Source organism: Chiloscyllium plagiosum, chromosome 17 (genome assembly GCF_004010195.1).
Source record: "Chiloscyllium plagiosum isolate BGI_BamShark_2017 chromosome 17, ASM401019v2, whole genome shotgun sequence".
Classification (NCBI taxonomy): Eukaryota; Metazoa; Chordata; class Chondrichthyes; order Orectolobiformes; family Hemiscylliidae; genus Chiloscyllium; species Chiloscyllium plagiosum.
The window spans coordinates 45,333,560-45,360,637 of NC_057726.1; the positions used below are offsets into that span (position 1 = coordinate 45,333,560).

Below are 27,078 nucleotides of genomic sequence, written 5' to 3' on the forward strand. Positions count from 1 at the left end.
GCGGGTCGGTGTGGACTTGTTGGGCCGAAGGGCCTGTTTCCACACTGTAAAGTAATCTAATCTAATATTCCAACAGTGGCCTAACCAATGTCCTGTACAGCTGCAACATGACCTCCCAACTCCTGTACTCAGTACTCTGACCAATAAAGGAAAGCATACCAAATGCCTTCTTCACTCTCCTATCTACCTGCGACTCCACTTTCAAGAAGCTATGAACCTGCACTCCAAGGTGTCTTTGTTCAGCAACACTCCCTAGGACCTTACCATTAAGAAACCTAACAGTGGCACAGGTGCTGAGTGGGAATACAGAATTTCTTTCTAGTTCTTGTAGGTAATCTATTACCGTGATTTATAATTCTACAGGTGCCAGCCTGTCCCCTGCTTTATCTTTTCAACGTCTGAACCAACTATAAGCTGCGTTCAATAGTAGTTCTAATTGAAGATATTCAGTTTTGGGCCAGGGTTATTAAAATCAAGCATGGTCTTTTTCATGACCTCTGGCCAATCTTTACCTTTACTTCTGGGTAGGGTGCATTGGAATACAGAGCAGGAAATTGACACGGGTTTGATCATTTTTCTTGGTTAGGGCATTGAATTCAACTGAAACTAATTACCCCCGTGTTACTTAGAGAGATATCACGCAGGGGAAGCGATTCATACGATAGTCTTTCTAAGCGTGATAAGAGCATTCCTGTTGCACTTTCCAACGTTGACCCCTCATCAACAGACCAACCGATGATACAAAAGCGTTGCAAAACAAAATAACTAAAGAATATCAGTGGGGCCTATGCCTAGAAGCAGCAGTTTTTTAAAAAAATCTTTATTTAAATATGTTTAATCGTGCTAGAACTTGAAAAGGCTGAACAGACAGGAAAAAACTCTTCTTTGGGGGTTGTATTTGTGGTAGTGCTCTAAATGTTCTGTTGGAATGAACTTGGTTTCCACCCCCGACTAAGTCCTCCTTATCTCTTGAAAGCTAATATTTATCCAGGCCATTTGTAAAGCATTTAGCTTTTCCTTCGGCAGCAATGAGTCTTTGCTGACCTTAGAGAGCTTGATTGACGTGGGTCGAGTTCCTGGTGCTTCGCCCCTGTCATCGCGGCGGTTGCCACTGGGGGTCGCTGTAACGGGTCCTCCACCCAACGCGACCCCGTTGGCCAATCAGCGGCTCCGTCTCACACGGCCCTGGCTCACCGCCACCACCCCACCGTTCCCTTTTAGTAAAGCCGCCGCCGATTGGCCGGGCCGTGGGACGGCCATGATCGTCTCGAGCGGTTCCGCCGGGCTTTTTCCCCCAAATCTACCCCGAATTCCCGGCACTTGAAGCAGCGGCCAGCCCCGCCGTGCCGTCCCCCCGAGGCCAACCCAACAACTTTTTCTAATAAAGCAGCCGTGTCGGCGCTGACCCCGAAAGCAGCCAGTGTCCAATCAGAAAACAAAAAAGAAATATGCAAATGAAATGTATCACGTTAGTCGGAGCGCTGAGGTCGACTCCGTACTAAAACTTCGCAAATAATCATTCTTCATAAATACTTCCTTTAGAGCCGGCCTTTTCCTCTGGTAAGTTCAGCTTGCAACAAGCCAAACAAAATAGGGAAGAAAATCCCACCTTCCCCCCTCCTTCAAAAACTGTGTATGTGGTGGGGGTGGCAAGTGGGGGGGGTTTGTTTTTTTCTTTCTATATTTTCGACTTCCCCCACCCTCCGTCGTTTATGGCGGTGGAAGAGTGGGGGGGGGGATGTCGGGCTGTGTGTAAGGGAGTACAACTGATCTCGGAGTGGGCCACTGTGTGGGAGAGGTGAAAATGGAACTTTCTAGTTGGAGCTCAAGCTGACCCGACAAGGCCTCCGTTTTGTTGCTGTTCAGTGCCTCTCTCCTCCTCCTCCCCCATCTGTGTCTACCCCATCCCCACCCTCCTGTCTGTCTGTCTGTGTGTGTGTGTGTCTCTCTCTCTCTCTCCCCTCCTCCCTCTCTGGCCTTCCTGCAGCACCACAGCAGCCCAATGGCGCAGCTCCCTGTGTGCGCCTTGTGTGGGGTTTTTTTTTGTAACCGGAACGACGGCAGCCGCGGGCTTTCTGCCCAGACACGGGGATTCCACCCGCGCGCCGGGCCCCAGGGGCTACTGGCCCGGTCACTGTCCCTTCCCCCACCCCCACCCACACCCACCGAGCCGATGTGGTGTGGGGGAGGGGATGAGAAGGTTAAGGGGAGGAGCTAACTCGCTTTTTTTTTCGGGGTGGGGTTGGTGGTCCGCCCGCGCGCGCCAGCCCCAGGGGTTTTCTGCCCAACCTTGAGAGAGGGGAGGGTGGTCCGCCCGCGCGCGCAGCGGCGCGCGTGCGCTGGGTTGGAGGGGGGATTCGATCCGCGCGCCGCTGCCACATTGTGCTGGTAAAGCAGCGACGTGGAAACACGTGCGTGGCTTCAGGCTGCAATAGCAAAGCCCATGTCCGGCGGGCGGGCCAGCCACTGAGCAAAAAGGAAATCAGAAGAGCGAGGCAGATAAAAGACACTGGGAACCCCTTTGGTCCAGCTGTTTATAGGGAAAGGATGGATGGATGGATTGGGTGGGTGGGAAGGAAGAGGAGGATGTGCCTCCTTTGACCGGATGAGTCATTGCTCCATTGTATCGTCGCGCTCCACTGACTCACTGTCGTGTCGCGCCGCTGTTAAAGGAGGCGTCGCATGGGCAAGACGAAAATATTCCCAAGTTCTACACCAATTGGATCATTTTGTATATATCCTCAGTGGCTATGTTTGATTTAAATTCCATGAAAGGCACTCGCCTTGCCTATTATTTAAAAAAAAACACCAAGTCATCTTTGTTATATCGATTATTTAAGCATTGTTTCTGCTGAGACCAGATTTTAGTTGTGTTGGTGATAATATGTCAAACTTTGTTTCTGATTCTTAGGTGCAACTTAGGGTCCTGTGGCAATTAAACACCACGCTGTTTGGGGAGATGTCATTGTTAAAGCCCTACTTTATTTAATGATTTTTGCAATCTTGTGAATTCCCATTGTGTGGTTCATTTAATTATGATTATCAGTGTGGTACAGAGGCAAAACTCTGAGGAATGGATTAACTTTGTCAGTGACAATGAGCTACCTTTCTTAATTTCTTGTAAATAGGATTGTACCTGTTGGCTCAGCAGTTGTGTTGACTGTAGTTTTCAATCCCATTTTAGTGTATGTTTTATCAGAATGTTGAACAGTTTTGTAAGTACAAAGGAGTTCTGTACCCTGAACAGCACTTATGTTGAACCAATATTGCCAAAGCATTGTTTGATTATTAACTTATTCCTTTTGTGGGATCTTGTAATATGTTATTACAATAGTTTTTTAATTATTTTTTTCTTTTTTTTATGCATTCCACTCCCTGCGGCGCCCACCTCTCCCTCAACAACTCCAGGGTGTTGGTCGACACCGCGTGCTCCTTCTCCAAGGACACCCGGGCTCTACACTGTTATTACAATAGTAACTGTGCTTCACATGAATCTCATTGGCTATGAAGTGGTTTGTGGTATCCTGAGGAAGTAAACACTTTATAACGCAATCTTTAATCGTAGGCGAAGTAAAAATTAGCTTAGGCTTTGCTGACCCTTATACTGCATAAATTGAGATTTTAAAAAACCCATAACCACCAACACCACCCCTCAGCTCCATCTTTCCTTCTCATGTAACTGCAGAAAGTGCAACACCTGCCCCTTCAACTTCTCCCTGCTCACTATCCAAGGACCTGAACAGCCTTTCAAATTGAAACATCATTTCACCTGTACCACTTCCAATCTTGTGTACTATATTTGCTGCAAACAGTTTGGCCTATTCTACATTACAGAAACCAAACAAAGATTGGGTGATTGCTTTGCAGAACACCTGTGGCCTGTGCTGTGCATAAGCAGGACATCGACATGTCCTTGGCATGCTGCAGTGTTACAGTGAAACAGTGCAAACTGGAGGAATAATATAGGCAAAAGTGAGTCGCTCTCTCACTGCACTTTACAACCTTCTGGACCTTGTATTGAGTTCAACACCTTTAATTTGTGAACTATTTCCTTTTTAGTTTATTATGTCCTCCCCTCCCCCTTCCCACTTACAGTCCTTTCAAGTCTGGCAGTTAGACTCCCATTGTTCTAGGAGAAAAGATTGCAGATGCTGGAGATCAGAGTTGAGAGTGCGATGCTGCAAAAGCACAGTAGGTCAGGCAGCATCTGAGGAGCAGGAAAATCGACGTTTTGGGCTTATCCTGATGAAGGGCTTATGCCCAAAATGTCGATTTTTTTTTTTTTAATTATTTTTTTTTCCCTGCTCCTCGGATGTTGTCTGACCTGTTGTGCTTTTCCAGCACCACACCATTGTTCTGCCATTTTCACATTCTGATCACTTAATGTAAACTCCTAATATCTTTTCTCCACCAGCACCCTATGCCCAGTAAACCTCCAAATTATAGCATAAATGCTGTCCCTCCACTCTTCACTTTAGCTGTGAAGAGTTATCTAGACTCAATGTTAGCTTGTTCTCTTTTCATGGATGCTGTCTGACCTGCTGTGATCTTGAGCATTTGTTGTTTTTTGCACTAAATAATGCTTGTTTATAATCCACTTAACCTAAAACAACAAATTTTAAAATAAGGAATGATCAGTAATATTTTTACATCTTCTTCCCATTATCTCTGATGCTCAACGTAATGTAGCATTTTGCTTCGAGTCATCTAAAATTTCACATTTCAATCCAGTATTTCCACATTTGGTAAAATGTCAGATTTCTCCTGACTGTGTTTTGTCACGTGCCTTACTCTATGTAATCTACATCTACTATAGCACATATATAATATTGAAATTCTCTGATAAATTTTGTTTTTGAGATTTTCCTGATAATATTTTTCAAGCTCCAATTTTAAAAGCAAAACCAAATAAAAGTCACTTTAAAAATGGATAGGGATCTGAACCATCCAGGTTTTCTGTTTGGCATGGAATATTTTGCAACTGTCAACATCTCATTTTTCTGCCCTCCCTCATTCAGTCGCACCCAGAGCAAAATAAAATAAAAAAAAAAGTTCACAAAATAGTCATTGATTTTTGGTGTGCCTGTTGCTACCTTTGCTAAATGGTCATGTAAAGTAACCTGACTCTGTACCAAATATGAACTTAAGATGGTTTCTACAAAAACCACTGTTACAATTTATTTTGTCCAATTTTAAAACCAATTTTGTTCCTGTTGCCAAAATATTATTTCCATATTTGAGGAGCTCTTACATTCCTGGATAGAATTAAAGAAAAAAAATTATCTCATGACCAACCTTGCTGTAACAGTTTATTTTCAACTGATTTTGAAATGGTCAGGGACTTCTAAATATTGTTTCAAATATGTTTAACACCCATGTTACCCCAGTCACCCCTTGTTCAACTTCTTTTCCCTACTACTCAAAACTAAATACTGCTCTATCTTCCTGTATACCACAAATGTTGTTAGACAACAGAGGGCTGGAAGAGCACAGCAACCAGGCAGTATCAGGAGGTGGAAAAGTCAATGTTTCGGGTATAGCCGCCTTCAGGTGGGGGTAGGAGAGCTGCAGATAAAGAGGCGGGAGGAAGGGTTATGTGTGGGGAGAGGAGTGGCATGGTGAAGTAGTGATAGGTGACTAGAGGTGGTGGGTACAACCGGGTTGGGGTTGACGAATCAATCCAGTTGGTAGCTGGAAGGAAAGGTCTGTCAGAGGAATAGAAAAGAGGAGGTGGGAAAGGGAGTTGGCGATGGGTGGGAAGGTCATTTGCAATTAGAGACCTCAATGTTGAGTCATCTGGGCTGCAGGCTGCCCAGGTGGAAGATGAAGTGTTGTTCTTCCAATTGTTCGGTGTTTTCGTACCAACTTGCAGCTGATGATGATGATGTTCATTCATCCAGTTTTTGACCTTTCTATGATCTTGGTGCTACCGTTGGTTTTTTTACAAATCACATTTTGTCGGTTTCATGAACTAAAAGGTGGCAATGTAAACTGCGCATAGTTATCCTCAATTGTGACTGGTTAACTAGGGAATGAATAAGATTTCTTGCGAAGGGGTCTATTTACTTAGTGTCTCTTGTTGCATTGTGGAGTAGAAATAATTTTGGTTTAATACAGCACTTCATGTGGTTCATCTGTTGGATTAAGTGATGGATGAGATTTTGCTTTTAGCTGAAATGAAATATCAGATTTGTTTTGTGTAGGCTGAAGATGATTTTGGATAATGGAAACTCGTTTAGGTTTATGTTGAATGTTTGAAAAGTGTACGTTTTTAGGCTGAGTTCTGTAGAAAACAGTGAGTGGGAAGGATTGTACAGTTACGAGATGAGATTTTTCGAGTAAAGGTGTCAATAGATTATTTAGAATAAAATGAATATTGAAACCTTTTTAATATATTTTAGTTTGCCTTTTAATACTTTTGAGACATTTAAATGATCGTTTGTGACTTGATCAATAGTTCAGATGTTATAGTGTCTACTTTGAAGTGTAGCTGTTGGGAGAAAGGCTTTGTATTAGGGTGATCGAGAATTCATTTACAGTATTAATGAATACCGGGGATATACCAGAGATGAATTTGAAATTTGGAGACCATTTGTCTGTGAGGCTATTGCATTTGTTTGTTTTTTTTCTTTCACCCCATTAAGCTTTGCTCTCATTGACCAATCGCTCCTCATCACAGATTTAACAGATAAGTTATTATACATGGCATGATCACTAATCTCAGCATTAAAGCTCAGAAGCGCATCTAATGCTACATTAGGTGCTAACTATCTATCTGCATTCAAACTGACATTTTCAAGTTAATAGTAAGTTGGGCAATTTTGTCTGTAATATCCATATACTTTCCAAAACCAGACATCTTTTTAAGTTCTCGATAGATTGAAAATTGTGTACTTGGCCACTGTGACATTTTGTGGGAAAGCAAATTATCTGATAAATAGAAAGCTTCTGCTGTATTAAAGAGCATTGTGTGAAAATGAGCTAGAATTGCCAGAAAGGTTCAATTGCACATCAGTCAGAAGTAAGATATTTACACTCGAGGGAAGAGAGAGGTCAATATATATTTTCTTTCATTGTTCCCTACCAGCTAGCTTTGTGGTAATGGAGATTGCTTTCACATAGAACATACAGTGCAGTTAAGGCCCTTTGGCCCTGTGTTGCGCCAACATGTGGAACCAATCTGAAGCCTTTCTATCCTGCACTATTTCCATTTTCATCCATATGTTTATCCAATGACCATTTAAATGCCCTTAAAGTTGGCAAGTCTATACTGTTGCTGGCAGTGCGTTCCACACTCCTACTACTCTAAGTAAAGAAACTACTTCTGATATCTGTCCTATACCTATCACCTCTCAATTTAAAGCTATGTCACTTCATGCTAGCCATCACCATCCGAGGAAAAAGGCTCTCACTGCCCACCGGATCAAATCCTCTGATTATCTTTTATGTCTCAATTAAGTCATCTCTCAACCTTCTTCTCTCTAATGAAAACAGCCTCAAATCCTTCCGCCTTTCTTCGTAAGACCTTCCCTCTGTACCAGGCAACATCCTAGTAAATGGGTGGCACGGTGGCTCTGTGGTTAGTACTGCTGCCTCACAGCACCAGGGTCCCAGGTTTGATTCCAGCCTCGGGTGACTGTCCTTGTGGAGTTTGCACATTCTGCCAGTGTCTGCGTGGGTTTCCTCCGGGTGTTGTGTTTCCTCCCACAGGCCCAAAGATGTGCAGGTCAGGTGAATTGGCCATGCTAAATTGCCCACAGTGTTAGGTGCATTAGCCAATGGGAAATGGGACTGGGTGGGTTCCTCTTCGGAGGGTCGGTGTGGACTGGTTGGGCTGACGGGCCTGTTTCCACGCTGTAGGGAACCTAATCTAATCTAAATCTCCTCTGAACCCTTTCCAAAGCTGCCACATCCTTCCTATAATGTGGTGACCAGAACTGTGTGCAATGGAGTTTTGTACAGCTGCAGCATGACCTTCGTGGCTCTGAAACTTAATCGCTCTACCAATAAAAGCTAGCATATCATACGCCGCCTTAACGCTATCAACCTGGGTGGCAACTTTCAGGGATCTAGGTACATGGACACTGAGATCTGTCTGCTCATCTACATTGCCAAGAATCTTACTCATGATTGGGGTTGCCAGTGTTGGACTGGGGTGTACAAAGTTAAAAATCACAGAACACCAGGTTATAACCTAACAGGTTTACTTGGAAGCACTAGCTTTTGGAGCACTGTTCCTTCATCAGGTGGTTGTGGAGAATAAGATCGTAGGGCACAGAATTTATACCAATAGTTTACAGTGTGATGTACCTGAAATTATATATTGAAAAAGACCTGGATTCTTTGTTCAGCCTCTCATCTTTTAGAATGGTCATGCTATTTTCTGTTCATTGTCATGTATACCCCAGAACTTTCTTAAAGTTCACTTGAGAATGTAACTTTAACAATAGATTCTCTTGAGGATGTAACTTTAAGAAAGTTCTAGGATTTACGCATCAATGAACAGAAACCAACATGTCCATTCTAAATGATGAGAGACTTAACAAACAATCCAGGTCTTTTTCAATATATAATTTCAGGTACATCACACTGTAAACTATTTGTATAAATTCAGTGTCCTACGATCTTATATTCCACAACCACCTGATGAAGGAACAGTGCTCCAAAAGCTAGTGCTTCCAAGTAAACCTGTTGGACTATAACCTGGTGTTATGTGATTTGTAACTAAGAATCGTACCATGAACCCAGTACTCTTTATTCCTGTTACTCCTTCCAAAGTGAATCACCTCACACTTTTCCACATTAAATTCCATTTGCCACTTTTCAGCACAGCTCTGTAGCTATGTCCCTCTATAACGTGCAACATCCTTCAGCAGTATCCACAACTTCACAGACCTTAGTGTAATCCGCAAATTTACTAACCCATCCTTCTACGTCTTCATCCAGGTCATTTATAAAAATGACAAACAGCAGTGGCCCCAAAACAGATCCTTGCGGTACACCACTAATAACTAAACTCCAGGATGAACATTTCGCATCAACCATCACCCTCTGTCTTCTTTCAGTTAGCCAATGTCTGATCCAAGCAGCTAAATTGCCCTCCATCCCCTGCCTTGTATTTTGTGCAATAGCAAACCGTGGGGAACCTTATCAAACACCTTACTGAAATCCATACACAACACATTAACTGCTTTACCTTCATCCACCTGTTTGGTCATCATCTCAAAGAAAACAATAAGGTTTGTAAAGCTCGACCTACCCTTCAGAAAACCATGCTGACTATCCCTAATCAACTTATTCCTTTTCTAGATGATTACAAATCTTATCTCTTCTAACCTTTTCCAACATTTTACCCACAACCAAAGTAAGGCTCACTGGTCTGTAATTATCAGGGTTGTCTCTACTCCCCTTCTTGAATAAGGGGACAACATTTGCTATCCTCCAGTCTTCTGGCACTATTCCTGTACACAATGACGACATAAAGATCAAAGCCAAAGGCTCTGCAATCTCCTCCCTGGCTTCCCAGAGAATCCTAGGATAAATCCCATCCGGCCCAGGGACTTATCTATTTTCACACTTTCCAGAATTGCTGACCCCTCCTTGTGCACCTCAATCCTGTCTAGAAGCCTGTAACGCAGTATTCTCCTTGACAACATTGTCTTTTTTCAGTGTGAATACTACCGAAAAACATTCATTTATTGCTTCCCCTATCTCCTCGGACTGCACACACAACTTCCCACTACTATGCATGATTGGCCCTAATATTACTTTCGTCAATCTTTTATTCCTGATATACCTATGGAAAGCTTTAGGGTTTTCCTTGGTCCTACCTGCCAACAACTTCTCATGTCCCTTCCTGGCTCCTCTTAGCTCTCTCTTTGTCTTTCCTGGCTAACTTGTAAACTCACAAGTGCCCAAACTGAGCCTTCACGTCTCATCCTAACATAAGCCTTCCTCTTCCTCTTGACAAAAGATTCAACTTCTTTAATAAACCACAGCTCCCTCACTCGACCATTTCCTCCCTGTCTGACAGGTACGTACTTATTAAGGATACACAGTAGCCGTTCCTTGAATAAGTTCCATGTTTCAATTGTGCCTATCCCCTGCAATTGCCTTTCCCCCAGAATAACTCTTGCCCTGTATTATATACCTATCCCTTTCCATTGCTAAAATAAACATACCTGAATTGTGGTTACCATCACCAAAATGCTCATCTACCTCCAAATCTAACACCTGGCCAGGTTCATTGCCCAGTACCGAATCCAATGTGGCCTTGCCCCTTGTTGGCTTGTCTATATGCTGTGTCAGGAAACCATCTTGCACGCATTGGACAAAAACTGACCCATCTAAAGTACTCAAACTATAATATTTCCAGTCAATATTTGGAAAGTTAAAGTTCCCCATAACAACTACCCTGTTACTCTCACTCCTATCTTTGCTATCCTTTCCTCTACATATCTGGAATTATTCGGGGGTCTGCAGAAAACTCCCAACAAGGGTGACCTCTCCTTTCCTGTTTCTAATCTCAGCACATACTACCTCAGTAGACAAGTCCTCAAATGTCCTTTCTGCCACCGTAATACTGTCCCTGACTAACAATGCCACACCTCCCCATCTTCTCAATTCTTACTGAAACATCTAAATCCCTGAACTGCAACAACCATTTCTGTCCCTGCTCTATGCATGTCTCTGAAATGGCCACAATATCGAAATCCCAGATACCAACCCATGCTGCAAGTTCACCCACCTTATTCCGAATGTCCTGGCATTGAAGCAGACACACTTCAAACCACTTACCTGCTTGCCGGTGAACTCCTGCAACCTTGAAACCTCATTTTTGACCTCATTATTCTAAACCTCCTGGACACTGGAATTACAGTTTAGGTCCCCATCCCCATGCTGAATTAGGTTAAACCCTCCCGAAGAGCATGAGCAAATTGCACCCCCCCCCCCCCCCCCCCCCCCCCCCCCCACACAGGATATTGGTACCCCTCTGGTTCAGGTGTAGCCCATCCTGTTTGTAGAGGTCTCACCTGCCTCTATTATCTAGGTATTCAAAACCATCCATCCCTGTAGCCACATGTTCAACTCCTCTCTCTTCCCATTCCTTGCTTTGCTAGCACATGGCACAGGCAACAAACCAGAGATGATAACTCTTTGTTCTAGCCTGTGTGCTTCCACCTTATCTCCTTGAATTTCTGCCTTAAATCCCTATCACTTTTCCTATCTATGCCATTAGTGTCTATGTGGACCACGACTTGGGGCTGCTCTCCCTTCCCCTCAAGGATCCCAAAAACACAATCTGAGACATCACAAACCCTGGGACCTGGGAGGCAACACAACTGTGAGCCTCTCTCGTTCCCACAAAACCACCTATATGTCCCCCTAACTATGGAGTCCCCAATGTCTAATGCTCTGCTCATCTCCCCCCTTCCCTTTGAACAACAGGGACAGACTCTGTGCCAGTGACCTATACCCATGGCTTACCTTGGGAAGTGGTTCCCCCAACAATATCCAAAATGGTATATTTGTTATTGAAGGGAATGGCCACACAGGTTCCCTGCACTGACTATTGGTTCCCTTTCCATTCCCTGACAGTAGCCCATCGACCTCTTTCTTGCACCTGAGGTGGTACTACCTTCCTGTAACTCCTTTCAATAACCCCCTTCCACCTCCCAAATGATCCGAAGTTCATCCAGCACCAGTTCCCTAATGCGGTTTTCAGGGAGGTGGAATTGAGTACACTTCCCGCAGATAGAGTCAGCAGGGACACGAGTGGTGACCTTACCTCCCACATTCTGCAGGAGGAACATTCAACTGCCTGAACTGCCATTCCCACTATTCTAAATTTCCAAAGAGACTAGAAAAATAAAGAATAAAAAAACTAGCTACCTTACCAATTCAGCACACAGAATCTTTATTTTAGTTAGAAGAGGAGGATGGGTGGGAGACAGTACCTAAGTAATGTTTCGGGTAGCCCATCTGAATACAGAGGAACCTCAATTATCCGAAAATCGGATTATCCGAAGGAGATCTTGAGGTCCTGATAGAAACATTATATCAAAGGCGTGTTTCCATAAGTGATCGCGTCTTTTGTTTACAATGATTAAACAGGCACTGTCTCCAAATGACTGACTTCCCACCCTCTCTCCCCACACTTTCCCTGGAGTTCTTTAGAGAGGTGTCCCCTAATCTCTTCTCCCCCCTCCCCCCCCCCACCGATAATCTGACCAACATTGTTCTGTACAGGGCAAACATGGAACCCATCAGAAAAAATTGTGTGCGCGCGCACTATTTGGAGACTTACCACACAAAGGCAGCAGCAGTCTTATTGTTGGTGTCCAGTCCGGCGGCCCTGAAGAGGGGGTGGGGGCAGTGTTGGACATGTTTGGGGGACGGTGTTGGAGCCAGGGTCTCGCATGCTGTGCTGCTGCTGCTAGTCTCCTGAATGGGGAGCACACTTGAAAAACTACAAGCCCCAGAGGAAAGGCATTTAATCAATTCGCCAAATAATCAATTATCCGAACGAAATAGTGCCCGCCAATCTTGTTCGGATAACCGCGGTTCTCCTATATATTACTTCACTTACTCAGTACTATGTCCGCTCTTTCTTAGTGTGCGCTCTGCCTATTCACACGGTAAGTTTTTAAAGCAGTGATTCAGCTTCCTGTCAGCCCTCTGGTCGATGCTCCCGCTCTTCCTGCTACTGAATCAAAAGATAATGCAATACAATCTTACGTGAATGAGGGTTAATTGGCAGTTGATGCAGTAGCGATGTTTGACAATAGAATTTGTTAAAAGTTTTATGAAGTTCACAGCAAGATTTTGTCAGAACTTTAGTATGATGCCTTGCTTTTTAACACCCAACTCAAAAGAGACTTGTTATGTATGACTTGGAATATAGCAAAACCCTTGAAGTTCATTCTGTCGCTGATAACCCCATCAGACTGGCAAGTGCTTTGGTATTATCTGGATGATGACAAGGTTTGACAGGTAGCGAGAGTACAAGTAAAAATGCTGCAGGAGTGAATAAAATAATTGATTTTGATCACTGACATATTGGTGTCAAAACTGTACAACATGCTTAAAACTAGCTGCAGCCAAAAGTGATTGTCATTCAAATTTGTCTGACTGTGGAGCAAAAGGTTGTGATGTTCATGGGATATGAGTACCACTGGCCATTTCTAATATGAGCAAATTAAAATGACCATTCATTTAAATAAGCCTAGTATCTGTTCTCCTTTTCTCTTTCCCACTGTCCTACTTTTGCCATCATGAAATGGAACAGGAAAAATTGAAATATTTGTGGAAAAACTGAGAATATGGTTCTCTTCCAAGACAGAATCAATTTTTGGGGGTTGTGTTAATTCCTAAATTCCCTAAATCAAGTGATCCTGCAAGCTTCTGCAGAATGTGACAAGTTCGTTCATTAAGGAGTTAAAGGAATTTGTTTGCCACTCATTTGGCTACTTTGTTCAGAAGGCTCATTGCCCTGAGTGGAACTGACTCTGAAATGAGCATTTTCAGGGTGATTCCCTATTTTCCCATCCTTGTCTATCCCAAGTAATGAAGTTCTTTAGAATTTAGTCCATTCATCATTTTCAAAAATTAAAAAAAATCACCTGAGTCCTTGGTTCTGTCCAGTAAACAGCCTGAAATTTTGATATTTATGATAACTGAGCTCCAACACTGCTATCATTTTGGTGTCATAGTGGTCTACAGCATAGAAAAAGACTGTTCAGTTCATTGCCTCTGCACTGATCAAAAATAACCACCTAACTCTTCTAATCCCATTTTCCAGCTCATAGACTCATGTGCCTTGGCATCACAAGTATGCATCTAAATATTTCTTCAAATGTTATCAGGGATTCTGCCTATACACTACCTATAGGCAGTGAGATTTCCTCCATGCACTGGGTGGAAAAGGTAGTCCTCACATTTACTCTAAACCTGCCCCTTATCTTCAATCAATGTTCCCGAGTCATTGATCCCTCCGTCAAGGAGAAAAGTTTCTTCCTGTCCACCTGATCTGTGCCCCTTATAGTTTTATACCTCTCAATCATGTCCTCTTTCAATCTCCTCAGTTCTGGGGAGAGCAACGTCAGTCGGTCCAATCTCTCTTTATAACTGAAACTCTTTAGCCCAGGCAACATCCTGGTAAACCTCATCTGTGCCCTCTCCAGTGCTATCAAATCCTTCCTATAGTGTGGATTCCAAACCTGTATGCAGTACTCTAGCTGTGAACTAGTCAACATTTTATACAGTTCATGCACTTAATCTTTATGGCTTGGCTAATAAAGGCAAGTATACCTTTTGCTGTCTTAACCACTTTATCCACCTGTGCTGATACGTTAATTTGCAGAACGTTTCAGAGAACATCTCTGGGATGCTCACACTAAACAACTCCACCACCCTGTGGCAGAACACTTTAACTCCCCTCCCATTCCGCCAAGGTCATGCAAGTGCTGGGTGGCCTCCACTGCCAAACTCTAGCCACCCGACGCCGGGAGGAAAAATGCTTCCTCTTCTGCCTTGGGACCCTCCAAACACACAGGATCAATGTGAATTTCACCAGTTTCCTCATTTCCCCAACCCCCACCTTATCCTAGATCCAACCTTCCAACTCGGCACCACCCTTTTGAACAGTCCTTCCTGTCTGCCGTCCTTCTCACCTATCCGCTCCACCCTCTGACCTGTCACTTTCACCCCCCCCCCCCCTCCAAATTCCTGATGAAGAGCTTATGCTCGAAACATCGACTCTCCTGCTCCTTGGATGCTGCCTGACCAGCTGTGCTTTTCCAGCAACACACATTTTGACTCTAATTTCCAGCATCTGCAGTCTTCACATCCTCCTTGAAGTACAGATCAACCATAATCTAACTGAATGACCGTGCAGCCTCAAGAAACTGAATCACCAGCCCCTATTCCTGTTGTTTGTGAAGGACACATGCAGCAATTAGTGAATTAATGCTCTGAAAAGAGTCTAAATTTTCCTTTTACTTTCAATATGGCTTGTGCAGTAGGCAAGCTGTAGAAGTATAGGTGTTTGAAACTGGTGGTATTTCACCTTTATTGTCTTGAATGTAAATTGAAATAAATATTTATTTTGTCCCAAAATTCTGCACTTGTCAATGACCAGAATAAAATTTCACTTGAACTTCAAGATATTGAGAATATGTCTGGCCAAATAATGGTGACAAATCCTTACACAGGTAAAGCATTATAGGTAGAACATAGTGATTTGCCTATATGGTGCTGGGTATTGTTGTGTAATTGAATTATGTAGGCTCTAATCTTTCCATTTATTTTCTCATGAAGCACTGTTAAATGTCACTTTTCTAAGAGGTTTACAACAAATAATATGCAATAGTTTAATATTTTCCCACTTTAATTGTCATCCCTAATTCTATAAATTCCTACAGCAATTTGTAGTTATATTGAGTCTTTAGTGTAAAAACAATATAGAGAAAAGAGCATTATGAAGCAAAATCTGACACTGATCCACATAGACCATCTGCCCTAATATTGCCTTAACGTTTGTTCGAAGAGGTAGATAGGTTTATGAAGAGGCAATGCGCTAGTGGTATTGAGACCCAAAACGCATTCTGGGGACATGAGTTTGAATCTCGCCAATGCAGATTGTAGAATTTGAATCCAATAAAGATCTGGAATTAAGAGTCTAATGATGGCCATGGATCCATTGTCAGTTGTCAGGAAAAGCCCATCTCGTTCACTAATGTCCTTTTAGGGAAGGAATCTGTAATCTGTCTGGCCTACATCTGACTCCAGATCAACAGGAATGTGACTGTTAACTGCTCACTGGGCATTTAGGGATGGGCAGTAAATGCTGGCCTAGCTGTTAAAGTACCTATTTGAGACAGCTCAGGGAATCCCTAATGGACTTGACCTGTAAGCCTCTCTTGGTTCGTCCCAGAGATTGTACTCTGTGGCAGTCTGGAATATGAAACTTACAGACAGTTTAGTTTGAATCATTACCTTTATTTACCAATAGCATCAATGTTACACTATAAAATAGATATGTACAAGCCAGGCTTGAGCTAAGGTTTTAAAACCATTAGTAGAGCTCTTAACCCTAAGAGCTCTCTCATGCTACTCCTCCTTTTGCTGCAAACAAGCTGTCTTTATACAGAAATTGGTACTGAGATTACAAAAACACCACATGTCCTTTGTCAGATAAGCAACAATAAAATGGCAAAAGATTGTAGAAGAAGAGACATGCTCGACTAATTAAGCTACATGCAAATCAAAGTGGGAAACCCTGATCAAGCCAGGCCAAATGGCCAATTGCTTTGGCTAGATAAGCTTCCCTTTTAAGAGCACGTCATAACGAGAGACTAGTCTAAACAATGTGGAAAAGGTTATGCGCTAACCTCGCTCAGCTAACATGCTCAGTATCATTGTCCAACAAAATGGCTTTTTTTAAAAAAACCATCTTAGATTCCGAAAATGCAAATTAAATTCATAACATTCCCAGATCTCGAGCTCCAGGGAATAACACATGAACAGTCATGACAAGCAAGTGCACACTCAAATCAGACCACAAAGATTAGATTAGATTAGATACAGTGTGGAAACCGGCCCTTCGGCCCAACAAGTCTACACCGCCCCGCCGAAGCGCAACCCACCCATACCCCTACCTTTACCCCTTCCCTAACACTACGGGCAATTTAGCATGGCCAATTCACCTGGGTTGCACATCTTTGGACTGTGGGAGGAAACCGGAGCACCCGGAGGAAACCCACGCAGACACAGGGAGAATGTGCAAACTCCACACAGTCAGTGTGGAGTCATTGAACCCGGGTCTCTGGCACTGTGAGGCAGCAGTGCTAACCACTGTGCCACCGTGCCGCCCACGATGCACAAAGAGTTAACCTTTCCACCAGCTTCTGTCCTGTCTCTCCCTTTCACTCATTGTCCCTTGAACCCTTAGGTTAGTGAATGTAATTTACAAAAGAATGTTCTCTGTCTCTGTCTCTCACACATATATGAACATCTTCCATTTTTCTTACTATCTCAGTTTAAGCCTATGTGTTTTCCTAGCTTGTAAAGGTAATGAGACATTTGCATTCCAGAACTGTCAAGATTAGGGAGCTGAGCTTCATAAATTCAAATCAGCTTAGTGTGATATACATGACAATATATCAAGGTTGTTCTATTATATAATTTAATAAGCTGAGTGGAATATGCACAAATTCTTTTCCTATTGAATATGAGTTTTGTTAAGAGTCTTCAATATAAACCAGAAATTCAGTTATCCTACCTTCAACTGTAAAATACACGCAGTTGCCAGCCCTCTGGGTCAAAAGGAAGTACTGCCTCCCATTCCACAAGTGAACAAATGTTATCACCTTTTTACACCGATCCATTGGCAGTAAGAACAGATGTCCTTAATTCTTCTGAACAAGATTGATATTGTGAACACCTCCATTACCTCTGGCAGCACGTTCCAGGCACTTACCACCCTCTATATTATAAAAACAAAACTTGCCTCTCACATCTCAAAGAAAATTACAGCACAGGAACAGGCCCTTTGGCCTTCCATGCCTGCGCCGATCCAGATCCTCTATCTAAACCTGCTGCCTATTTTCTAAAGATCTGCATTCCTTTGCTCCTTGCCAATTCATGTATCTGTCTAGATGCATCTTAAATGCTATTGTTCCCACCTCTACCACATCCACTGGTAACGCGTTCCAGGCCCCACCACCCTCTGCATAAAGAACTTTCCACGCATATCTCCCCTAAAGTTTTCCCGCCTCACTTTGAACTAATGACACCAAGTAATTGAGTTCTGCACTCTGGGGCGGATAAAGCTTCTTGCTATCCACCCTGTCTATACCACTTATGATTTTGTAGACCTCAATCAGGTTCCCCCCTCAACCTGTGCCTTGCTAATGAAAATAATCCTAATTTATTCAACCTCTCTAGCGCCCTCCATAACAGGTAACCATCCTAATGAACCTCCTCTGCATCCTCTCCAAAGCATCCACATCCTTTTTGGTAATGTGGCGACCATAACTTTATGCAGTATTCCAAATGTGTCCGAACCAAAGTCCTATACAACTGTAACATGACCTGCCAACTCTTGTACTCAGTACCCCGTCCAGTGAAGGAAAGCGTGCTGTATGTCTTCTGTACCACTTTACTGACCTGCATTGCCACTTTCAGGGAACAATGGACCTGAACACCCAGATCTCTTTGTATGCCAATTTTCCCCAGGACTTTTCCATTCACTGTGTAGTTCGCTCTTGAATTGGATCTTCCAAAACGCATCACCTTGCGTTTGCCTGGATTGAACTTTGTCTGCCATTTCTCTGCCCATCTCTCCAATCCGTGTATATTATGCTGTATTCCCAGACAGTCCCTTCACTATCTGCTGCTCCACCAATCTTAGTGTCATCTGCAAACTTGCTAATCAGGCAACTGATACCTTACTCCAAATCATTTTTTTATATATATATATATATATATATATATATATATCACAAACAACAGTGGTCCCAGCAGGGATCCCTGTGGAACACCACTGATCACAAGTCTCCACTTTTGAGAAACTCCTTTCCACTACTGCTCTGTCTCCTGTTGCCCAGCCAGTTCTCTATTCATCTAGCTAGACCCCATGTAATTTCACCTTCTCCATCAGCCTACCATGGGAACCTTATCAAATGCCTTACTAAAGTTCATGTATATGATATTTACAGCCCTTCCCCCCCCCCCCCCCCCCCCCCCCATCAATCAACTTTGTCACCTCCTCAAATAATTCGTTTAAGTTTATAAGACATGACCTTCCCTGTATAAAACCATGCTGCCCATTACTGATACGCCCATTTTCTTCCAAATGGGAGTAGATCGTATCCCTCAGTATCTTGGCTAGCAGCTTCCTCACCACTGATGTCAGACTCACCAGTCTGTAATTACCTGGAGTATTCCTGCTACCCTTCTTAAACAAGGGGACAAGGTTAGCAATTCTCCAGTCCTCCGGGACCTCACCCGTATTCAAGGATACTGCAAAGATATCTATTAAAGCCCCAGCTATTTCCTCTCTCGCTTCCTTCAGTAATCTGGGGTAGGTCCCATCTGGACCTAGAGACTTGTCTACCATAATACATTTTAGAATACCCAAAATGTCCTACTTCCATATGCCAATTTGAACTAGAGTATTCAAAGTTCTATCCTTAACCTCAACATCCATCATGTCCCTCTCCTCAGTGAATACCAATGCAACGTACTTGTTAAGAATCTCAACCATTTTCTCTGACTCCACACATTTGCTTTCCTCCTTTGTCTTTGAGTGGGCCAACCCTTTCTCCATTTACCCTCTTGCTCCTTATATATGAAAAAAAGGCTTTGGAATTTTCCTTAAGCCTGTTTGCTAAAGATATCTCATGACCACTTTTAGTCCTCTTAATTCCTCATTTCAGGTTGGTCCTATGTTCCCGATATTCTTTTAAAGCTTCGTCTGTCTTCAGTAGCCTAGATCTAACGTACTCATCCTTTTTCCTCTTAGTTAGTCTCACAATTTCACCTGTCAGCCAGGGTTCCTTAACCTTGCCATTTCAATCCCTTCTTTTCACAGGAACATATCTCTCCTGAACTGGAGAAATATCCTCCCACATCAAATGTGGATTTGCCTTCAAACAGCTGCTCCCAGTCTACGTTTCCCAGCTCCTGCCGAATTTTGGTATAGTTGGCCTTCCCCCAATTTAGCACTTTTCTTTTAGGACGACTCTCATCTTTGTCCATGAGTATTTGGAGGAAGGTACACTATTCCCAAAGTAATCCCCTACTGAAACATCAATCATCTGGCTGGGCTTATTTCCCAACACTAGGTCCAGTACGGCTTCTTCCCAAGTTGAGCTATTTACATACTGCTCTAGAAAACCCTCCTGGATGCTCCTTACAAACTCTGTTCCATCTAGACCTCTAACACTATCTCCTTTAAACTTAACGCCTTTTACCTTAACCCTACATCCGCTAGTAATTGACATTTCTACCTGGGAAAAAAGACTTTGACTCTCCATTCTATCCATAATTTTGAACTCTGATAATCTTTTAAAATATTAAAGAACGTAAGGCAATAAAGGGAGGTCAGGCTAGGCAGAAAAATAAGTTTTAGGGTAAACAGTTCTAATTCATAGAGCTCACACAGACACTAAGTAGACCAAATGATCTTGTGTGCTTCAAATTTTTGTGTATATGAATTGGATGTATATTAATTCACTTGTGTCGTATGTTAAATATGTGAATGGCACACTCTGGTATTGTTCATCACCTTTTTTTTAGTCTTTCAAGACAGATGAAGCTGAAACTTTATTTGCAGAGCTTCTGAAATTGGAAAGTTAAAACAAAGATGGTGATGTTTTCATACTAAATGGTAACCTGTTGTTTTGCATCCTTGCATAAAGATTTCTTGTAATTTACGGTTAATCTCTTGTGCACCATGGGTTTTTAGAAACTTGACTGCGTAATTTTAACTATTAGCTTTTTGATGCTGTATAACCTGTGGAGAAGACCTGAATTTGACTGAGTGACAGCTGTTGCTGCACAGCTGTAACATTGTATCCTGTGTTCCATTCAGTTAATCTGATGCACTTGTATAGTATGGTCTGCCTGTAAAGCACCAGTAATGTGTACTGAGTTACAGTGAAAATAATACATCCAATCAAAGGTTCTTCTTCAATGATATGTGCCAGCAGGAGTGCAACATTTTTATCTTAGTCTTCTAAAATAATTGAACTTGTGATTCCGCTTGCAGCATAAACAAGGTGTGCGAGATGAGTTGTTCTAGAAATATGTTCCAGTGTGGATTGATCCTGCATAGCAAATACAGTATTGTGCAATAGTTTATTTTTCAGTAAGCCACAAACATGTACCTTCCAGTTAAATTTGTACCTAGGTAATATTATTTGACAATAATAACCCAGTTGCTTGACATAAATCCTAGAATAAGACTCAAATTTGGAGACCTGAGTTTGACTTTTCATAATCCTTGGATTGACCTTGTGTAATAATACAATTTTCATTATCAAATGCATATTGAGTTTCTTTCAGATTGTATCTAAAATTCAAGCTATATCTGAAGTGAACTGTGCTAATAGATGCTGACATATCTTTTGACTTTGAGTCTAGTTGGAATAACATAGCATAGCATTCCACCTGCTAGCTCAAGTACTGGTTTATCATTATCAACTTGCTGGTCACTTTACCAAAATGAGGTAAATCTGTAAGCTTGCTGTTGGAATTATGAGAGACTGTAAATATGCATGTGGTATGCCCCTTTGAGAGGTTGCTGTCCAGCTTCTGGAATTTAGCATATGTTCTAATTTATCTTTGTGGTAGTGTCTGTGAGCAGCCACAGTATAATCGGTGCAGAGTTGTACCACAACTGTGTGACTGCTGTTCTATGCAGCACAGAAGCAACTGACAACATAATGCATTCATGAGTTGGCTGATCTGTAAATCTCTGTGGATCTAAACATCTATTTTCATGTGTTGTTTTAAATTCTGTTACTTTCCAAAGGATTTTGGCATTGAGTTATCTCACTGAAGGACATACACTCTTGCGTAGTATCTTTTAATGCAGTAAAATGACCTCCCATTGTTTCTGGCAAGTTCTAAGAACAACATTTGTCATCAAACCATGTAAGGACATAATAGGACAAGTGACCAAAGAAGTAGATTTTAAGCTTTTTAAAGAGGACAGTGTAGCAAAGAGGATTAGGGATGGAATTCCCAAATTTGGGATTTCGGCAGATGAATGCATAGCTGTTGAAGGTGAAATGTTGAAAATTGGAGAGATGCAAGATACTAGAATTTCAAGCCAAGGTAAATGTAGGGCTGGGTAATGGTGAGGCAAGTAAACAATTTGAAATCAAGGAAGAGAACTTTAAAATTGGTACCTGGTCTAGCAATGATTAGATTAGATTAGATTACTTACAGTGTGGAAACAGGCCCTTCGGCCCAACAAGTCCACACCGACCCGCCGAAGCGTATCCCACCCATTCCCCTACATTTACCCCTTTACCTAACACTGCGGGCAATTTAGCATGGCCAATTCACCTGACCTGCACATCTTTGGACTGTGGGAGGAAACCGGAGCACCCGGAGGAAACCCACGCAGACACGGGGAGAACGTGCAAACTCCACACAGTTCAGTCGCCTGAGGCGGGAATTGAACCCGGGTCTCTGGCGCTGTGAGGCAACAGTGCTAACTACTTTGCCACCGTGCCGCCCACATGCTTCAACCTAGGACAGTGAGCATTTGGTGAACAGTAAATGAATCTTGGTATGAACTCAGAAGTGGACACCAGGGGTTTTTAAATAATCTCAAATTTGTAGCGGGAGCCTTGCCAGGAGACCGTTGGAATAATCAAACCTAGAAGTAGCCAAAGAACTGCAGATGCTGGAAATCATAAACAAAAACAAATTTCTGGAAAAACTGAGCAGGTCTGGCAGCATCTGTGGCAAGAAAGCAGTTAAAGTTTCAGATGCAGTGACCCTTCTTCACAGTGATTCCTAGAAGCAACATGGATCCATGTTTCAGCAGCAAATGAGCTGAAGAAGGAGCGGAGGCAGATGATGCCTTGTAAGTGGAAGTAGATGGCCCTGGTGATGGAGGATATAGATAAACTGCTTATCTCTGCCCAGTTATATCATATGTTTACTACTGTACATTCTTATTGGGATTTCACTTGACCAATCATGAGGAAATGGATTTGTTTCATGTCACGCTGCTAAACTTCATGATCACACTCCTGTGATCTTAACAACAATAAAAATGAAAACGTGAGGCAAACAAGCATGCCCACTTAATTCACAGCTGGCCATTTTGAGCTTAGCCTAGGCAGGAGACTGTTCAGTTTTGTAAGTTTATTGTTTTAATGTTATATTTTACGTCCAGTGTATTCAGTTAATAACAAACCACTTCCTCATAAGAATGCAAGCCTAACACTGACCCAACCAAAATTAAGTCACGCACCATTTAATTTCTGTTTTGCAACTTGAAAACCAGACAACAACCAATGTATTGTTTTCAGAAGCTATGCAAGTCTTGCATGTTTCCTACTTCACAGCATCAAAAGTAATAAAGAAAGCCAGTGATTTCCTGTTTTCTTTTTAGCTGAATATTTTTTGTATTTATTCTTAGGTATGGAAGTTGCTGGGATAGTAGCATTTTTATTGCCCAATCTAGTTGCCTTTGCAAAGTAATTTCTGAAGGCCAGGAAGGAATTTATTTACGTCCACCTCCCAATCTACAGATACATGCATCAGCCATTAGTCTCTAATTGACAACAGGGTGCATCTGCTTGTAGAAGGTTACTGGCAGTGAGATGATAGATACAAGAATTGGATTGCATGTGAGAGCGCCAATCAAAAAAGTCTGATTCTCCATGTGACTGACATATTTTAAACATAATATTTGCAATGTACAAATCTTGTAATCTGGTTGATTGCAGTTGACAGCAGTAATTTCTCAAATGATACTAATGATTTAAAACTCTTATCAGTGCATTCATCAGTAGGAAAGTGTCAATTGTCATTGACAGCTGTACTTTTAGCTCTTGCTCTCAAATTTCCTCCCACTATTTGTTTTCTCCCTCAAGATTAATCTTAAAACCAGAATCTGGTTGCACTCCTAACATCTGCTTTTGAGTGGCATCTGGTTTGTTTGTGAATTGCATTAAGATGTTTTTCTAGGAAATTCAAGATGGAGGATGGGAAAAAATTATGGCTGTAAGAGCTGCTCCTTTTTTGAGGTATTTTAGGTGTTGGAGGTGATTTCCTGGAATTCTAGGAGCAGCAGTTACTATTTTATATGCTGTTGTATTGTTTTGGAACTTTGGGGAAAAAAGACAAAACAAAGGCAATTTTAAAAGGAAGAAAGACAGACAAAAGGCAGCGACCACATGGTCAGTGAGAGAGAGAGAGAAAAAGAAACCTACGCTGCTAAGTGACACAGCAGTGAATCTGCACAGTTAATACCTTTGTTGTTCGAGTTCATGTATGTCTGGACATTGGAGTGCATCTCAGCAAAATTCACAGCTGACCTCGTAACCTTTGTGGGAGAGCTCGCAGCACAGGAACAGATAAGTGCATAGTTTTTAACATGTAACTTTGCTGTAAATCTGCAGTAGTGAGTAGAGTGGGTTCTATCTTGATTATATGTTTTATTGAAATTTGTCTCTTGATTAAATTATAAAAATATAAACTATAAGTACTAAGTTAGCCAGGAGTACTTTTTTAAAAGAGCAAAATGACAGTGCTATTTTCTGGATGTGTAGATTGTGAAGGAGCAAAGATGGCCTTTCTGTTGGATGTGGGAGTTTAGGGAGAGTTTCCATGTTACTGGTGAATATGTCTGCTGGAAGTGTCTTTGGTTACAAATCCTATCAAATCGCATGGATTGGTTGGAGCGACACTTAGAGGTAATGACTAATTTACAAGAGCTAGGGGGTGTGATGGATGGCAGTTATCGAAAGGGAGAAAAGCTGCAGATACAATCAGATTGGTTAACTCCAGGAAAGGTAGGAGGGGGTAGCATAAGAGTCTCTTGTGGCTGTCCCCATTTCAAACAAGTATGCTGTTTTGGAAAATGTAGGGGGTGATAGACTCTTGGGAATGTAGCACGAACAGCCAAGTTTCTGGTATCGAGATTGGCTCAAATGTAATGAGGAGCATGTCGGATTCCAAGCCATCTATTGTGACAGAGGACTGTCTGGTCAGAGGCACAGACAGACATTTCGGCGGCCAGCAGGGAAAAATCAGAATAGTGTGTTGCTTCCCTGGCGCCAGGATCAAGGATATCTCCGAGAGGACGCAGAATGTTCTCAAAGGAGAGAGGGATCAGCAGGAGGTCATTGTACACATTAGAACCAACGACTCAGGCAGGGAAAAAGATGAGATTCTGAAGGGAGAATAAAGAAAGCTAAGCAGGAATTTAAAAGGGAGGTCCTCGAGGGTAGTAATATCTGCAATATTCCTGCTGTTATGAACAGGAAGAGGAGGATAGAGCAGATGAATGTGTGGCTGAGGAGTTAGTGCTGTGGAGAAGAGTTCACTGTTTTTGAATCATTGAAATCTCTTCTGTGGTAGAAGTGACCTGTACAAAAAGGATGGATTGCACCTGAATTGGAAAGGGACTAATGTAGTGGCAGGGAGATTTGCTAGAGCTGCTCAAGAGGATTTAAACTAAAAGGTTGGGGGTGGGATTGGGGGGGGGAGCGGAATGGGACCCAGGGAAGTAGTGAGGAAAGAGATCAATCTGAGACTGAAACAGTTGGGAAAGGGAGAGAGTCGGGCAGGAAGAAACAAAGCTGAGAACAAGGTATGACTGATAAATTAAACTGCATTTATTTCAATGCAAGAGGCCTTACGGGGAAGGCAGATGAACTCAGGGCATGGTTAGGAACCTGAGACTGGGATATCATGGCAATTACAGAAATATGGCTCAGGGATGGACAGGACTGGCAGCTTAATGTTCCAGGAAACAAATGCTATAGGAAGGATAGAAAGGGAGGCAAGAGAGCAGGGGGAGTGGTATTTTTGAGGGATACCATTACAGCTGTACTTAGGGAGGATTTTCCTGGGAATACATCCAGGGAAGATATTTGGATGGAACTGAGAAATAAGAAAGGGATAATCATCTTATTGAATTGTATTATACACCCCCAATTGTCAGCGGGAAATTGAGAAATGAATTCGGAAGGAGATTTCAGTTTCCTGTAAGAATAATAGGGTGGATATGGTGGGAGATTTTAACTTTCCAAACATGGACTGGGACTGCCATAGTGTTAAGGGTTTAGATGGAGAGAAATTTGATAAGTTTGTACAAGAACATTTTCTGATTCAGTATGTGGATGTACCTACTAGAGAAAGTGCAAAACTTGACTTACTCTTGGGAAATAAGGCAGGGCAGGTGACTGAGGTGTCAGTGGGCGAGCACTTTGGGGCCATAGACCATAATTCTATTAGATTTAAAATAATGTTGGAAAAGGATAGACTAGATCTAAAAGTTGAAGTTCTAAATTGGAGAAAGGCCAATTTTGACGATATTAGGCGAGAACTCTCAAAAGCTGTTTGGGGCAGATATTCGCAGGTAAAGAGACAACTGGAAAATGGGAAGCCTCCAAAAATGAGATAACAAGAGTGCAGAGACAGTATATTCATGTTCAGGTGAAAGGAAAGGCTAATAGGTATAGGGAATGCTGGATGCCTAAAGAAATTGAGGGTTTGGTCAAGAAAAAGAAGGAAGCATATCTTGGGTATAGACAGGAGAGATGGAGTGAATCCTTAGAGTATAAAGGTAGTATACTTAAGAAGGAAATCAGGAAGGCAAATAGGATTAAGGAGAATCCAAAGGGTTTTTATGAATACATTAAGGACAACTAGGGAAAGAATAGGCCCCTCAAAGATCAGCAAGGCAGTCTACGTGTGGAGCCGCAGGAGATGGGGGAGATACTAAATTAGTATTTTGCATCAGTGTTTGCTGTGGAGAAGGACAGGCAAGATAGAAAAGGTAGGGAAATATTTGGTGACATCTTGAAAAATGCCCATGTGACAGAGGAGGTGGTGCTGGATGTCTTGAAACACATAAAAATGGATAAATCCCCAGGACCTGATCAGGTATACCATAGAACTCTGTGGGAAGCTAAGGAAGTGATTGCTGGACTCCTTGAAATATTTGTATCATTGATAGTCACAGGTGAGGTGCCAGAAGACTGGAGGTTGGCTAATATGGTGGCACTATTTAAGAAAGGTATTAAGGAAAAGCCAGGGAACTGTAGCACACTGAGCCTGAAATTAGTGGTGGGGAGATTGTTGGAGGGAGTCCTGAGGGACAGGATTGGAAAGGCAAGGACTGATTAGGGACAGTAAGCATGGCTTTGTGCGTGGGAAATCATGTCTCATGAATTTGATTGAGTTTTTTGAAGAAGTAACAAAGAGGATTGATGAGAGCAGAGTAGTGAACGTGATCTATATGGACCTCCAGAAGGCGTTCGAGTTCTTCATGGGTGACTTCTTAGCAAGGTTAGATCTCATGGAATACAAGGAGAACTAGCC

General features: G+C 42.4%; 1 protein-coding gene across 4 annotated transcripts in view; it reads left to right on the plus strand.

The window, feature by feature from the left end:
• The first annotated feature begins 526 nt into the window (after window positions 1–526).
• chd9 (chromodomain helicase DNA binding protein 9) overlaps window positions 527–27,078 on the plus strand; it is a 245,483-nt gene continuing 218,931 nt past the window's right edge. For 2 of the 4 annotated variants that reach the window (XM_043706974.1, XM_043706975.1), the window contains exon 1: window positions 528–1,560. The gene's annotated coding sequence lies outside the window, so the exon portion shown is untranslated. Of the gene's footprint in view, window positions 1,561–27,078 lie in introns of all 4 variants that reach the window. The other 2 variants (XM_043706976.1, XM_043706979.1) reach the window with 2 other exon arrangements.